This window comes from Poecilia reticulata, linkage group LG9 (assembly GCF_000633615.1).
Source record: "Poecilia reticulata strain Guanapo linkage group LG9, Guppy_female_1.0+MT, whole genome shotgun sequence".
In the NCBI taxonomy this organism is placed as follows: domain Eukaryota; kingdom Metazoa; phylum Chordata; class Actinopteri; order Cyprinodontiformes; family Poeciliidae; genus Poecilia; species Poecilia reticulata.
The window spans coordinates 20,443,654-20,460,045 of NC_024339.1; the positions used below are offsets into that span (position 1 = coordinate 20,443,654).

The 16,392-nt window shown below is 37.8% G+C and overlaps 1 protein-coding gene across 2 annotated transcripts in view; it reads left to right on the forward strand.

Annotated features, from left to right (window-relative positions):
• The window catches only part of bmpr1ba (bone morphogenetic protein receptor, type IBa), a 64,334-nt gene that overhangs the window by 16,654 nt on the left and 31,288 nt on the right, over positions 1–16,392 (forward strand). The window contains exon 2 of one of the 2 annotated variants that reach the window (XM_008418506.2): positions 3,938–4,009. The exons of the other annotated variant lie outside the window; for it this stretch is intronic. The gene's annotated coding sequence lies outside the window, so the exon portion shown is untranslated. The remainder of the gene's footprint in view (positions 1–3,937; positions 4,010–16,392) is intronic. 2 annotated transcript variants of the gene reach the window in all.

The window sequence follows — 16,392 nt, forward strand, 5'->3', positions numbered from 1 at the left end:
CCTCATATCTCAACGAGATGTCTTGTGTCAGAAGCTTGAACAGTTAAAACAAATGAGGAATTGGAAAACTTTATTACAAAAAGGATATCCCTAAGACTGCGGCAGGAATCTTAGAGGAGAAAATTGGTCAAGTTGTATTTTAGTTGTATCTACATTCATTATATATCCTATATAGAGTAGGTTTTAAAATACAGAAGTAAAAATGTTGCTTACAAAAAGCAAAATAATGTTTATGTTTATTTCTTACATTCACTGCAACTATATCAGGAAATTGTCCACTACTCATCACTTGTACTGCTCTCTCCATCCTTCTATCCATCTCTTTTAATTGTTTGACAACAGCATCTATGTGGTATCAAAAAGCAACACATCACCATTCATTAGACAGATGATTTGACACAAATCATCTGCCTTTTTACCCCAAAAATGCAGAACAAATCAACTTTTCACATTCTACTTTGAGACTGACTGTAGCAGCGCTGTCAGAGTTATAGCCAGGTGCTTTGTTGTTGAGCTTGATACTGTCACCATGGAAACCCTGAGTTGTTGAGCACTGGATTAGGTCCAGGATGCAGTGTTAAAAACTAAACATTATTTCAGCTTGTGGAAAAAAAAAAACATATATGAAAAATATCTCCCTCCTGTTATGCCACTGAGACAAGAAACCCATTTTAAAAACCCCTGTGGGTATTGCTAGACAATAATATCAGCACTGTTTGCTTATGAAAGTAATTTTCTGCATAAAACTGCTCTGAAGGCAAAGCTTCTAATGTTCTGGTGATAATAAACATTTCAGTGCATTATAATTTTTAAGCTTTTTTTTTTTCAAAAAAAAGAAAAGAAAAGAAACATTCTCATAAACCTTCAGTGAGACTTATAAGCAAATCTAGACCTCATTGCATTGCTCACAAACCAAACAAGAATTTAGGAGCTGCCCGCCCTGCAAGAGAGGAAAAATACACACACTGGCAAAGATTTATGGGGAATCATAATGTGTAATTGTATCTAGCTGAGAACATTTTGGTAACTTACAGCCAAATCTCAAAGTACTATTGCTGCACAGTGAAAAAGTTTACTACCATATTGATTTATAGGGTTGCAGGAGGGAGGTAAATTTGACTTTGAAACATAGCTGTATCTGACGCCTTGAAACTGGCCTCTGTCTCTTTAAAAAACCCTACTCTTTCCAGCACTCTCCCTTCAGCACGTCATCACAACCATGCTTCTACATGCTATCCAATGATGTAGCTTACAGCCTTTGTTTTTAGTGTTGTAGTTTATCTGATGAGCTCAACAGACACACAAATTCAGAAGGTGTTTGGGAATTGCTGCTGCCACTAGTCTGGAGGAGTTGTGTGGGAGGGATGTTGGGGAGAGGTGCTCTGTGTGGCTGGAGCTTAGCTGAATACTGCAGCTCCAAGGAGGAGCTTTGGTGGCGCATTGTATTAGCAGGCGTTAAGGCATTGCTGCCATGGGAGATTCAAGGATTGCTCAAACATGCATCAATGAATCAAAGCCACACTCTGGGTGTGTGTTTGATGAGAGAATGACATTTAAAGCTCAAAAAAGTTAACTTTGCATAATAATCTACCTGCTGCAGATGTTAATTTGTACTTCTGGTACAAAATAAAAGTCTTTTTTTTCTGACCACGGGTCATAATTTTGCATTTACTTCCAGGCTGAAATGGGGATTTAAACATGATGCTTCCAACATAAGCATAACTGGGTTTAGTGTTTATCCCACTCATTAGCTCCATGTGTTGACGATTAACATACACCTTGAAATCGTGTTGTTGTTTTTTTTACGCTTGTCTGTATCCACAAGCTTCAGTCTGCAACTAACATGAGTGTATCTAATATACTCTTATGTTAGACACATTCCATTACTGATGCATCATTTTGTATCACAATAGATCATGAAACACTTTGAAGGATGTATGTGGCTTTAGAATATCTGCACATGAGTTTTCATTGCTAGCTGTTGGATTTCTCCAGTCACCCGATCCGCCTATGTTTTTGTTGCCTATTGTAAAGCGGAAAGCGAGTTGACAGATTGTAGTAACTAAGTGAAAGAAAGGATCGGGGTAGTAATCTGTCTCACTGATCCTTTTTGAAAGAACCAACTGTTTGGGATACAGCCATGACATGTCTGCTCCTGAAGGCCGACCTGTAAGCCGATACCTATAGTGGCATTTTCTGCCATCCCCGCAACTCGGATCAGGCAAAGCTATCCAAAACATTTGGTACCGTAGGTGGTTCTAAAGGTTGTTTATATCAGCTGTTTATGGTTAAAGTAAAAATGTTTTATGACATTATCTTACTTGTGTTTCTGTTACTTTTCAGTGCAGCCTTTTGGCAAGACATTTTCTGTCTGTGTGTTACTTTTCTCTGCTGGTCAGTTCAGGTTAAGCAGTAAACAGATTGAATTACTTTGTTTGAGATCTTCTTGTATAAACAAAGATTGACTTGTTCATTTCTGTGTCACACAGGGCCTGGTAGATACCCTCAGTCTAACCTATGCAATAATTTTCCTTGATACTGATATCTTCAAGTTTTACATTAGTCTAAGTTGATATACAGTCGGAGTTCACCCTCTTTTAAACAAATGTTCTCTGTCCTTGGAGCAGAACTGCTGCCAAGATGAATCTGAGTATTTAATCTTATCCAGTAAATCTCCTTTTCTTCTTGAAGTCAAGTGTCAGTTGTTGTCTTTTCTAAGTTTGCCATCAAACTTATGTTCTTTTTTTTTAAATAAGTGTAACAGTTTTAAAATTAATCAGTATTTTGTCTTAATTTACTCAAGGTTCATGTTCTGTGTGGTGATTATTAAAGCGTGGCAGGTTTTACGACTCCCAGGATTAGATTTCATTGTAACTATGTGAGCTAAAAGAGTCATTATCCTGGACATTTTTGACCCACAGTAATTACTAGTGTCATTTTCTTCGTCGTTAACTGGATGACACTTTTACAAGGGTAAATGTATGGCTTTTCTTTTTTTCCCCCTTAACTAGTTGTGGTTTCACCGATGTATTAAAATCTATAGAGGCTTTGATTTATGTAAAATCTGCTCATTTTAACACCTAGCGTGAATTAACCCCTTTGTCAAATTGTGGTTCTGACTGCAGGCTATTACATTAGCAACAGACCACAGACACACACACACACACGCACACCTACACACACACACACACACACACGTGCACACGCACGCACTCACACACACACACACACACGCGCACCCACCCACACACACACACACACACACACACACACACACACACGCACACACACACACACACACACACACACAGTGGACTGGTTTATAGGGTGGCAATAAAAAGCAACGCTGTGCGAAATGAATCCAATGTGAATTACAGTTTTTCTAAAGCTGTGTTTTCTTAGAGATGAAGAAATGGACCCGCCCAGAGAGTTACGGTTATTGAAGGAATTTAGAGTTGAGTTTATTTTTCCAACTCCACAGGTGGGAATCTGTTAGTCTTGACCCTTCACTCACTTTATCCTTTCTGATGAACTTGGAATCCCAAAAACTGCAATCGTTTTTTTTCTGGATATTGTGATTTACTCTAAAAGCATGCAAAATATACCCGTTAGGTTAATTGTTGATTCTACATTGCAGTTGGTGCTAGCATGCGTGGTTGCTGGCCTTGAGATGTTCCGGGTGTGCACTGCGTCATCTGTTGAATGCCAGTATCAACTACAGCTCCTCTGTAACCTTGAACAGGATTAAGTGGCTACAGTAAATGAGAGACAGAGTTTAGACTGATTTGAAAGAGACCAGCTGTGTTACTTGTAGGAATCATGTTTATGTTCCTTTAAGTTTCTTTCTTTTTTCCAGAAGTAATGGCTGCATTAAAGCTGCAGTTTGTTCACAAAAGCCTTGTGTAATTTCTCCCAAATATTGTGACATTGTGTGCAGGTATTGTTCAGCTGTGTGACCAAACTCTTCTGTGTAAGTTGAAACCAACCAACGTCAACCCATCTCTTCCAGGTAAGAATAAAATGTGTTGTATGCAAGGAAATTTTATTTGCTAAGCACATTTAAGTAGAATTCATAATACCAAGAATGCTGAACATAATTTATAAAAACTTTAAAAATAAATAGGATATTTAAACTAAAGTGGATATCACACATGTGTATGTGCATATGTACATCTTTCCGATATAAAAACAATGCAACATGAAAAACAAAATCTCTGAAAGCGGAAGAATAAATCGATTTTACAGTTTTATTGACTGCTGTACTTTTCTATCAAATTGTTGCTCTGTGTAAATGCTCTTTGCACATTCCATTTTGTAATGCATCGTTGTCATGGAAAGTTTTGGGCTTTAGTCACACTTTGTTACTGACGTAACTGGAGAAGTTTATTTTCAGGATGTAAAATACCACCTGACACATTCACAAAAACACACGTGTGGTGAAAGAAATGTACATGTGAACTTGCATGTGTAGTCTCAGGTGTGCTGAGAACAGCATCTTTCAGCATGACGAGGCTCTAACCTGAAAACAACTGGAGGGTGAGGAGCAGGGCCAGTGTAATGATGTGTAAATGTAAATAAGAGAGATGAAGGAAGGTGCTGCTTGTGAGCTCATGAAAAGACATGAATAAAACCTTTCCAGTTGTTTCCATTACACCTGACTCCAAGGACTCCTGCTGTGTAGATGTTGCAATGAGCCAATCTGATATATATGTTTTTACTGTTTATTGCGTCAGCAGCTATTGACTATTATTTTTCTAGTTAAACAAGCACATTTTGTAGCCTGAACTTAACTAAAATGATTATGTGATTAAAAAAAAGTATAGTTTTTTTCAGTTCTGTCTCAAAAGATGAAAAAGACAACTGGTCATAACAGGAATCACAACCATAACCAATGGATAAAGGATATAATTAAATAATATTCTGAAACTTAAAGTTTGGCTGTTTATGATTGTACTCATCAAAAAACAATGAACTGGCTGTGATGATAAAATGATATGCAGTGGATAAGTGAAGTTTTTTTTTTCTCCAGAAAAAAAACAAAAAACATTTTTACTTATGTGTTTTAAACAAAATGAAAATAAAAGCGTGATTTGGGAAGTTATTTTTCTCTTAGGGCCACATATCCCACTGTGACTGTTGTCCAGGGCTGGACCATTGAATTTCTAAGTATTTACAACTTTACATGTGTTATGTGTAAAATGAGATGTTATTTCTAAATTTCCTTCATTCCTACAAAGATCTTCATACAATGGCAAACTATTGAAAATAAAAACCTGTTTGTCAAAATGAAAGGAGCCAATACAGACAGACCAACAGAATTAACACCTTATGGATGTGTAATTAAAATTTTTAAGCAAGCAGCCATTAAATGCTTTTTTTTTGTTTTTTTACTTTGACACTCATTGATGGACTTCAGATTCCTAAACTGAAAAATGAAAGGCAATGTTTTTATTGCACAGAGTTCTTATCAGTTGGAACTAACTTTATTTTATTTAAAAGTTCACCCCAAAGTTGACAAAATTATCCAAATTGTATTTGTATGTTAGTGGAAGTACATTTGTTCATACTGCTACTTCAGCAGCAGTAAAAAGTAGTTTGTGATTATCCCTGTGTGGGATTGAGCAGACGTCTAAATACATTTCTGCAGCTCCCAGTTTTACCAGAAAGGAACTTCACAGCTATGCAGTCAGGAGTCGAGTGAAAGCAGAACGCACGATTGGCTGGAAGCAACCTGTTCACTTATAAAACTGCAGTAAGGTGGTTAAAGGCGAAGCCTAGCTGCAGGTACTGGCTTTTGTAAACGGTATTATGCCTCATTTACATTTGCACATTACTGATCCTCCCTCTGAGTCCTCTCAGTGTTCATATGTGCACACTAAAATGTTTGACTAAAACATGTCTGCTCTGACCTTGAGGGTGTTAGCAGTGTTGACGTTTGTTTGGAAGGTGATTCAGTTCTTCAGACTGCTGCCAGGTCGCATGGGTTGAGATCAAAGGACAGCATTTCTTCCTGGGTGACGCTGAGACAGCTTTGTGTTTATTCTAAAACTGACTGTCTCACTGTTTGTGTTTCTGTTTGCCTTTGGTTCTGACTCCCTTTGTTGCTGTGTTGCCTACCTATGCGCGCTGTTGTCTGCGCAGCTGTCTTTTTGTGACTCGTGCCGAACATTTGAATTCCAGTCACTGTTTTATTTTATTACCTGTCTGAGGTGTCCTAAAGTTGTGTAGCATAGCTTTAGGAAGACAAAGAAGAAAAAAAAAGAATTTGAGGTTTTTATTTTAGAGGTAGACCGTGAACATTTCTTTATTTTTATATTACGCTGTCAGCCCTGTGTAGATTAATATGGACTGACAGCATCTGGAAAATCTTGTGTGATTTTCAATTGAAGGCAAGTTTGCAGGAACTGCTGATTGCTCAATTTCTCTCTATTTGTTTGGCTTAGGAACAACTCTTTAAACCACAGCCAGCTCAAAGTCTTTGCAAAACATGCAAAGTTGGTCTTTGTGGTTTGGAGTGTTTTGCACCTGTCTCTCATAATTCATTGTGTTCATTTTAACACAACAAGTCTGGTCAGGATGAAGTGATTTGTGCTTTTCATTTCTGGCAGCAAATCAGACTGTTTTAACACTATACAGGTGGAGAGCAGAAACACAATATGAGGTCGTGTGAACTAAGTTACAGTACTGAAAAAAAAATCATGTGCACACAATGTATAAAAATGAAGCTTCTTTAAGACTACAACATGATTAATTTAGTAATCGTTTGACTGCCCTGTCAATAGGTAGGATGCTCCAAGCTGTGCCTGCAGAACTGAGGAATTCATGTGCTTGGTTAGTTGTGAGGTCCCTCCACTCCCCCAGGGATGTGTTTTGTTTTCTGTTCTCCACTGCAGCCAGATGAATGGACACATGGAGAGCTGGGGGAGGAGGAGACCATTGGACATGTTAAAGGACACCTGTGGGGCTTTGTGGGGCCTCCTCATGATGGACGTGGTTCCGCTTCAGGTGGCAGTAATTTCTCTAAGCCGTGGGGAGGAGCAGTGCAGTGGCATTTTGTGCCTGTGTGTGCATGCATTTGTTGGTCAGTCAGAAAGACAGACACCCGGATAAATGGATTATTGTTTCTCTTATTGGTGAATTTCGCAGGGTCTGCACTGCGTGTCAGACGTGTGGACTTCCACATATTCACAGCTGAGGAAGCCGTGAGAACTTTATTGGTTATTCTAGAAGATCGGCCTATGACATTTAATAACAAGCTCCGGACTTCTCATCTGAAGCAACATGTGATCCTCCGCAGTATCAGGGAAACAGATGAGGCCCTGAACCAGTAAAGCACAACTTCACTTACACAGACACACAAGCATGCCGGCGCACATTTGCCTCTAGCTCGGCCTTCAACAATAGCACATTTGTCCAACAGCTGATCTCCATATGATAAGGGATAAAAGAATATTAGGCAGAACACCCACACACACGCACGATTATGTCCACAGATGGTTATCGTATTTACATAATCATTAGTTGTGGGTGAAACTCTGTCACGATCTGTGTGGTGTTCCCAATGGTATTAAAAGCAATTACTGGTTCAAAGATAGAACTGTTCACGCATATATAGTGCACATATGCGAATGTATGCATGTGAATGGAGGAATTCAGCCAAGTACTAAGGAGCAATAAAGTTGCCATTACTTAGAGGCCATTCTGTGTTTAAGAATACACTGACTGAAAAGTGCGCAGCTTTCTTTCATCCCTACTTTAATAGAAAATAAGCCTAAGGGAGGACCCTGAGTAGTTTTCTGCTATTAGTACTGGCAAAGCGCCGCTTATTTGCAGATCCAGGTGTTTTATTTGACCTTCTTTTAACTTTTGTGCCACAATAACTAGTACATAGCTAAATTTTAAAGCATCAAATAAGTTGTCTTCATTACCGCTCATGGATTTCTCTCTTTGTCAGAGCAGAGCGTGAATGACTCATGGCTAAAACTCCTGCTGTTAGACGGCTTTGTAACATTCAAATTGAAACTATTTCACTGGAGGAAAATGGGAGTTTCCCTGCTCTATAATGACCTGCAGGAACTTGTATTCACTAACAAATTTATGGCTGGAAGGACAATTAGGTTTTTCTTTTTGATAGATTCTTTATACACATTCTAAGTAATATGCATGTAGATTTTTGGAATCAACATACTCCATACTCCATGCTTGTTTTGCTTTCTACTACTTAAGAAAGCAAAACATTCTTATAATGTATTTTACTTTTAAGTTAAAAAAGACAGCCTGATGAGGTTGTACAACATATTATTTTGCACTAAAAAAAATAAAATCTCATCGGGTTGGTAGACACATCAGCCTGTTTTTTAGATTTGATGCTCATTTTTTCTCTCCAACTTCATCTTTTATATTTCTTCACACTGAGTTTTCTTATGCTAAGTATGAGCTCATACCACATTATCAAGACAAACTTATCAAGATACATTTTTGTATTTCAATCTGATCTTTGGGTGCCTTTTTGTTACACAGAAGTAACATCCTTAATTATTGGCAGCACCAGTGAAAATGTACAAAAAATAGATGAAAATGAATTGAATTTTTAATTTCCGGAGCATACTCCCTTACTTGAACCTTATGAGAGGAGCCATGTACTCTAAATGAACTTTTCTGATCCAAGTCAACATGTTAAACATAAATGTCAACTTTGTTGGTTTATGTTAAGCATCCTGGTATTTCAAAGACTTTGTGATTCCATATACTTTAAAAAAGATTGATGTCTTCTGACCATGCACTTATTAAAGTCCCCTGAACTTCAGCAAATCCTATATATTTATGTTTGTGATGGTCAGACATCACAAACATAAAAGAATGGATGAAAAGTATGATTTTATGTCATGTTGTATTTCTAGTCAATAGAAGCAGACATCTTAACTACTAAATAAAAATTCTTATATTCTCAGATTAACTCTAAGTGGGATTTTTTTCTCCCTACTTAAGCAACACAAATGTCCTGACATTCAAGGTTGTATATCAAGAGTTTTACACATATTTCTCAAGCATATCAATAACTCTGCATACAAACTGCATCTGCATGGATCAGTCTGCATCTTCCTCATGCACACAACCCTCTCACACATGCGTGTAAATGCATGTTTTTATGTGTCACAACTTATTTAGGAGTTCAGAGTTCGTCTTCGGAGGTCAAAGTGTGAGTGCAGTGTTTCACTGTTTAGAACAAGTCCTCTGTTATACGCTGAATGGACACTGCATAGTGTTTTCTCTGAGACCCAGAGATAGGGAGAGATTTTGTAAAGAAGCAAAGAAGTTGATGTGGGTGAGTGGTTAGATTGTGAGGTAAGAGAGGAATAGGCATTCATGTTTTCTGGTAACAAGGTCATGGATATCTTAGTGATCTCGTTGAACTCAATGTGTTCCTTATTATATTTCTTACTAAATTTGTGTGAATATGTTGTGGAATTTAAACATAAATCTCCACGGATTTATTCAACACTTCTGTTAAAAGACAGAGAATGTACGGAGGAATGAATGCATGTTTTGTGTGTTCGGCATTCATGCTTTTCTCCAGACATAAAAGGTCTGTGGTGGTTATTTGAGAACCTGCAGTGAACTTAAGGATCCCTGAATAGTGGATTCTCTATATTTGGGAGTTGGACCAAGGCCGCTGACCGAAACTCTGACCCCACACCTGCCTTCTGTGTGTGGCAAGCCAAACTACTTTGGCTCGTGTATGTCTTACAGTCACATTTAATCTTTAAGTAAATACAGTCAGGGATACTATGGTAGCACATAGCTAATGTTACTTTTTCATGTGTTCTGTGCAATATTGTTTGTTTACTTGTTTGTGTAGGTCACACAGACAGTTGTAGAGCGACACTAAAAGCCCATTCCTTTGGACTGACAATAAAATTGTTTACTTATCAAGAATGGAAAAAGGCATAAAAAGGCATCTAAAATGTGTAGATTATTAGTTCTCGAGGACTTTTTCTTTATTTACTTAATAATTTAAGAGTTTAAACCACAGGCTATTAAAATCTGAATTTACACTTAACATAAAATCAAATTGTGTTTTATAAACTTTTATTGTTGTGGACCTAAAAGCAGAGTTGACCTAACCTTCCAATAAGGATACAGTAGTGTTGTTATAAATATGAGGATCGATATCTAAAAGGCAGTTCTGTATATTTGCAGACATTTTTTAGTGCATTTTAGTTTATTCTAAGCTTCTTTAGATACTGGAAGAACACATTAGACTTGGAGGGATTCTCCAGTATAGTTTTTTTTATATTCAGCTATGTTCAAAAGTGTAGTTTAATTTCAATCCAAAATTAGAATAGGTAGACATCTCRGGCTTTTTAGTGTGTGTGTGTGTGTGTTTGTCTGTATGTAATGACTGCCAGCAAATGCGTGACCAGTCTCTCAGTTCTTGTTCCGTATTTAGGTCTCAGAGTTCAAGGGTCAGAGGGGGTCGGGAGACAGTATGAATAACTGCCTGTTATCAGGTGGCAAACAAAAGAATGTGTGTGTGCATGTATTAAGTGAAAAACAGGAAGCAAAGATTGACTGGATGGCAGAAGGAAGGAGACAGAATTAGAGAAATTATGATGGATGGAAATACAAACGGAAACTAACAGGCAGGCTCAGCCACAAATCCAGGTTTTCTTCTGTTGTTGTAAGGTCATACTTTGTTCTTTTTCATTCTTTACCCCTTAATGTTTCTCAATAAAATATTAAAAATACACACTTGGGCGCTTTTGCACTTTAAGATCTCTTAACAGTGTCCAACTTCTTTCCGTTTACTAATCTGCCACATGATTTAATTTTTTTTATCCATCCATTAAATTTTTTTTTGCACATGTTAAACGAACATTAATGTGTGATTAAGATGGGCACATCCTAACTTTGGTCGTTCTCACAATGAAATAGATTGAAACATTTGCTTACACTTATTACAGACATTTCTACTTTCTTTGTCTGGCTCTTCTAGCTACACCAATGTGTTAAACTTGCCTTTTCCTTGCTCAGATTTATTTAAAAAAAATATGTATGTCTCTCCCTTCTCTGTGCCTCCTACTCGCCCCCTCCCCCAACTGTCTGTTTTTCTCCCTCATTTCATAACCCCCTCTTCTTTTCCCCCTGCTAATTGCCACCCTGTTGTAGCATCCCAGGAGCCGGGGGCTCATTAATTGGTGAAGAGGAGACAGGTGGCGCCACTATGTTGTGATGTTTCTTGTTAGTTGTATGTGTGTTTTCATTATGTTGACCTTGTGTTTTGGGGAGCATCTTTGTTTGCATGGATTTGTCCTTCTAATTGTATGTTCCAATGTATTAACATGGATTTGAGAGTACATACTTGTGTGCATGTGAAAGTATGAGTTCTGTGTGTGACTGTGTGCCTGTGTTGAAATGGGTGTGTGTGGGTACCCTTGCTTGTTAGCCGCACAGAGCCCCTTCTCACTGTAATCTCTTTGTTTATGCAGTGTGAAAAGGGCCTGACGGGGGCATGAACTCCCCACGCTCTTATCCCACTGCGCCACTCACCCCAAGTGGACCATCATGCTTCACCACCACTGGCCTGACACTGGCATTGCTCCCATCACTTCCCCCACCTCTTTTTAACAATGCAGTACTTCTTTTGTCTGACCCTCTTCTTTTTCGATGGCAACCCAATCCTAAAATAATACATATTGTAAGTGATTTGCAACGATAACAATTCAGCTGGATGCAACGGTTGGAAAAGCTCAGGAAGTAGAGAGCTGCCGGAGCTGCAAACCATCTTGGTTTTAACAGTCATCAGATAAAGTGGTGGTGGTTTTTGTGCGTGCCAGCTGATAACATCCTGCAGGTATCCCTGGACTTACACTCACTTCCTCAATCTCTCATTCATTGTTACTCTGTCATCTTGATCTTGTGTTGTTCTCTTGTGCATCTTGCCAGATTTGCAAAACCAGTTGGGAAAAAGTTGTATATTAGTTGCATCGCATTGTTAAAGTAGCATCTTATGGTATGGAAATTAAGGTATATTTTTCTTTAAGAAAGGTTTGCCTGTCATTGTGTCTGATCTGATCAATTTCTAAATATATCCCTCTTATCAGGTCCCCCCCCCCACCCCCCAGGCTTAAAAACAGCAGTTATCAAACCACCACTGAAAAAGAACAATCTGGACAAGTCGCTATGGGAAAATTACAAGCCAATTTGCAATCTTCCATTAATCTGCAAAGTTATTGGAAAAGCTGCTTTTCAACAACTGAACAGCTTTGATGTTAGTTTCAATGGAGAAGCAGCATTCCGTTTTTATGTCCCACTTATCTGGAACAAACTTACAGAAAACTACAAAACTGCTGAAACACAAAGTTTCTAAAAGTCAAGGCTAAACCCCAAACTGTTTAGAGTTTGGAGAATATGTAATGTTTGCTGATTTTTGTTTTCATTATGTAAAGTATCTTGAGTTCCCTTGATGTTGAAATGTACTATAAAAAGAAACACGCCTTGCTTTATCGTAACTTTTTTTTGTTCTTCTGATTTGCCTATTTTAATCCAACTACTTGACTCCAGTTTTCCTGTCATCTTTACCCTCACCTCGAACCTCTCTCTTCTCACTCTCTTTTGGAGTGTTGAGGATGATTTCTTAAATCTCTTACATGATGTTTGTAATTGGTAAAGTCTATACGGGAGAACTCTTACAAAGAAGCACTGTTTTTCCAACCAGGTGGTGTTATCAGTCCTTCAAATTGTGGGCCTTTGGCAGCTCTAAATGAACTGGTGTTATGGGTAATCAAGTGTTATGGAATGTGTGGTTACTGCATCTGTGTGTGGATGGATATCTGTCTTTGTATCAGTGTGAGTTCTTGTGTTAATGCAGGTGTGAGGTTCACAGACGGTTTGTAGGTCAGGTTCCAGCCCCTGGTGTCACCAAGTTGTTTGGCCCTAAACAAGTCCTAGAACAGGGAACAGTTTTTGTTTCTTTTCTCTTCTGCTAATTTTTCAGATTATTTGTTGGTGCTTCAGGTCTGTCACCCTGAATCTAAGAGTGAGTCGTTATATTACACTGAAGGATTCTTGGCTTAAAAAAAAATAGCAATTTGCCTCAGAAACACGTGTTGCTCTGTTATTAGCGGAAGGCCCCAAAGACTACGGGTGAAACTAGGTTAGTGTAAAATGGTTAATTGGAATTACCAGAAGCCCATGTTTGTATATCAGTCCTCATGACCTGTCTAATAGAGTTGCCAGTGATCTAACTGTAGCAAATGTTCCCTGACAAGTACAGATATTTAGATATTGTGGCTCTTGTAAATTAGTTGTGTTTGCTTATTTCATAGCTAATTTGCCATCATCAGTTTGTGGTTTTAAAACTGCTTCTTCAAATTGTGGCTCTAGTAACAGGTCAGCAACAAAAGCGCTACTCTTTCAATTAGTTTGCCGCATGACAGGCATGTGCCTCCTTTGCAGCTTTTTGAACTGTTTCCAGCAGGATTTCAGTAACTTCTTCAGTTCAGAAAAATCTCTGGTCAATGTTCCCCTTGCAAGTCACACATTTCAATTCACATTTCAATTTCTGCTTCTCATATTTTATATGAATTAAACTGATTGTAAAAATATATGTAAATAAATAAAAATACTTCCCAGGGTTTTGTTATCAAAATATTTTTAGCATCAACAAAGGGTAATTTATTGTTATTACTTTCAATACAAAAAAGGAGAAAAATTAATTATATCATTGTTTTATAGTTTTTGTGTTACATTTTAATTGGGATTCTGAAGAGTGTGTCTATGCAGTCAGTATCTTACATGAAAGCCTTATAAGACAACAATCTGTTTTTCTTTTAGATATTCTCGTGGTTAAGCTGAGAGGGGACGTACTCTAAGCTAGATTGATATAAAGGGAGACTTTATGTGTTGCTGATATTTTTATTTTCCACGTATGACTAGTTGCAGTGTAACCACAAGTTGTTTTTTTTAGGTCCACCATTGAGAAGTGAGGTCACATTTGTTCTCTAAAACTGTGATTATATTTGTAATATTCAAGATATTGTTTCAGCATTAATGAAAATAATTGTCTCACCTGTGATAAGAGCAATTAGTCTTGTTTTAGGCTGCAAAGTCTACTCATAAAGTGTAGTTTTATTCTAATCTTCGCTTTCTATACTGATTTGTGTTTTTTTTTTTTTTCATTCTGGCACGTTAACATGAAGCTCATATGTTTTGTCTTATTAATGTTTCAAATTACCTGCTATAAGAATGAATTTATAGTTATACAAAAACTGGATGTCACTTGAAATCTTGTACATAGTGTTAAAATAATCAATTTCAGATGTTTTGAGATCTAGTTTATGTCCTTTGCAGGCATTAAGAACTGTTTAAACTTTAATCTCATGATACCACACACAGCAAAACAAAAATATTACATCGTGAATGTCTGGCATGGGGGACAATTGGAAGGTTGTCATGATGTCAGATACTGACTTTAATGGATTAGTTTAGTTAGGGAAAAATAAATAGAAGAACCAAAGTAGACTTTAGTTGGATTTTTGACATTTTAAGTGAATTGTTTTTCTAACTGCAACCAATCCATCTGTTGTCGTAGCACAAGTGTAGAACATTTTACACATTACTAGAATACTTAGATATTTTTGCTTTTTTGACACCTTTTAGATAAAATCTCAAAAACATTTATTGTCTATTCCGTCATGCCGTTCATAAATAAAGTTTGTTAAAGTAAAAATAAATTGCATTTTTGATGTGCAACCTTTATTTAGTTACAGATGGCAGTCAAAAACCACGTGGGTGGGTGGCTGCAGCAAATGATCCTCATTGTTTGAAAAGTGGATTTATGAATCACTGTAGTAGGCAGGGACGGATCCCACAGAGCAGGTGGGACAGCTCTTGCTCTTTCAGCTCCCACTCAGGATCTTTTCTGGGAGGTTTTTCTACCTCGCCATGCAAATATATTAAATCAATTTGTTTTACTTTGATATAATCGGAAAATTGACTTCAAAAATTATGTGCCTTTTCGTCAACTATCAGGGCATTTACCATCCAGAAATATTACTCTCCATAACATCCATCCATTTTCTTACACCCTTGTCCTTAGTGGGGTCGGGAGGGTTGCTGATGCCCATCTCCAGCTAACGTTCCGGGCAAGAGGCGGGGTTCACACTGGACAGGTCGCCAGTCTGTCCAAGGTGCTTCAGAGACAGACAGGACACACAACCATGCACACACACACTCACACCTAGGGAGAATTTAGAGAGACCAATTAACCTGACAGTCATGTTTTTGGACTGTGTGAGGAAGCCGGAGTACCTGGAGAAAACCCACCATGCACAGGGAGAACATGCAAACTCCATGCAGAAAGACCCCAGGAATCGAACCCAGRACCTTCTTGCTGCAAGGCAACGGTGCTACCAACTGCACCACTGTGCAGCCGACTCTCCATAACACTTTATTTGAAACCGAAACCAGCTGTCTTTGCAAGAAATTTACAACAGCAATAAACCACACATTCGTTATCGCATTGTGATTAGAAGAGTGGATGTTCTGATACTGAACTTTTGGTTTTCTATTCTGTCTCGTCATTCCTGCCAATAATTATATGCTAGTTGTAAAGTGATATTGTGACTATTTAAAATAACTACAGCACACTGTAAAAGTAATTCCCAATCAATCAATAGACTTTCATTAAGTTTAAATATTTCAACATCTACCTTGGAGAGTTTCTGTGTCTGCTTGCATGTGAATTTGCTTTAGGTTTAATATTTTTGAAATATTTTTGCTGAAAGATTTCAGTTTTATTTTAAAGGGAAAATTGGAGTTCATATTTCAGTCATTTGAAGATTAAAGTAAATGCTAAATTCACTTTTTTTGAAATCCAGAAATGGAAGAATATAGTTTGGGATTGAGATAATAATCATCCCTCCCCCTGAGGCCGGCTGCCACTGTTTCTGTGCTGCCTGGTAGACTAAGGTGTCTCATTTCTTTTGGTTTAGTGGTCACCTAATCTTCCAAACAGAGCAGGAAAGGTCCATTTCGAAGGTTAGAGGACCACCACCTCTTGAGTTCACCTAGAAATGAACACCCCTCCTTATCTTGCAGTAGAGTTCAAGAAAAAGCAGTAAATAGGTAGAACAGCTTTGACACCAATGAATGCAAGTTGGGAGATGTGAAAGGTAAAGCCGTTTTGTCAGTGTCAACATGCAAGGGTGAGAAAAGGAGGAAGGAAGAGCAAGCTAAAAGGAACAGTGAAGTCTTTCTAAAGTTGCTTTTGCATCTTTGCAATTTCCCCAACATAATTTTTTTGTAGAAGTGAATTAAATGACTGTGGCATTTGGGGGAATTTTCATCTTTTTTATGTTTCAGTGTGTCAAATTATGTTTTAAACAGTGT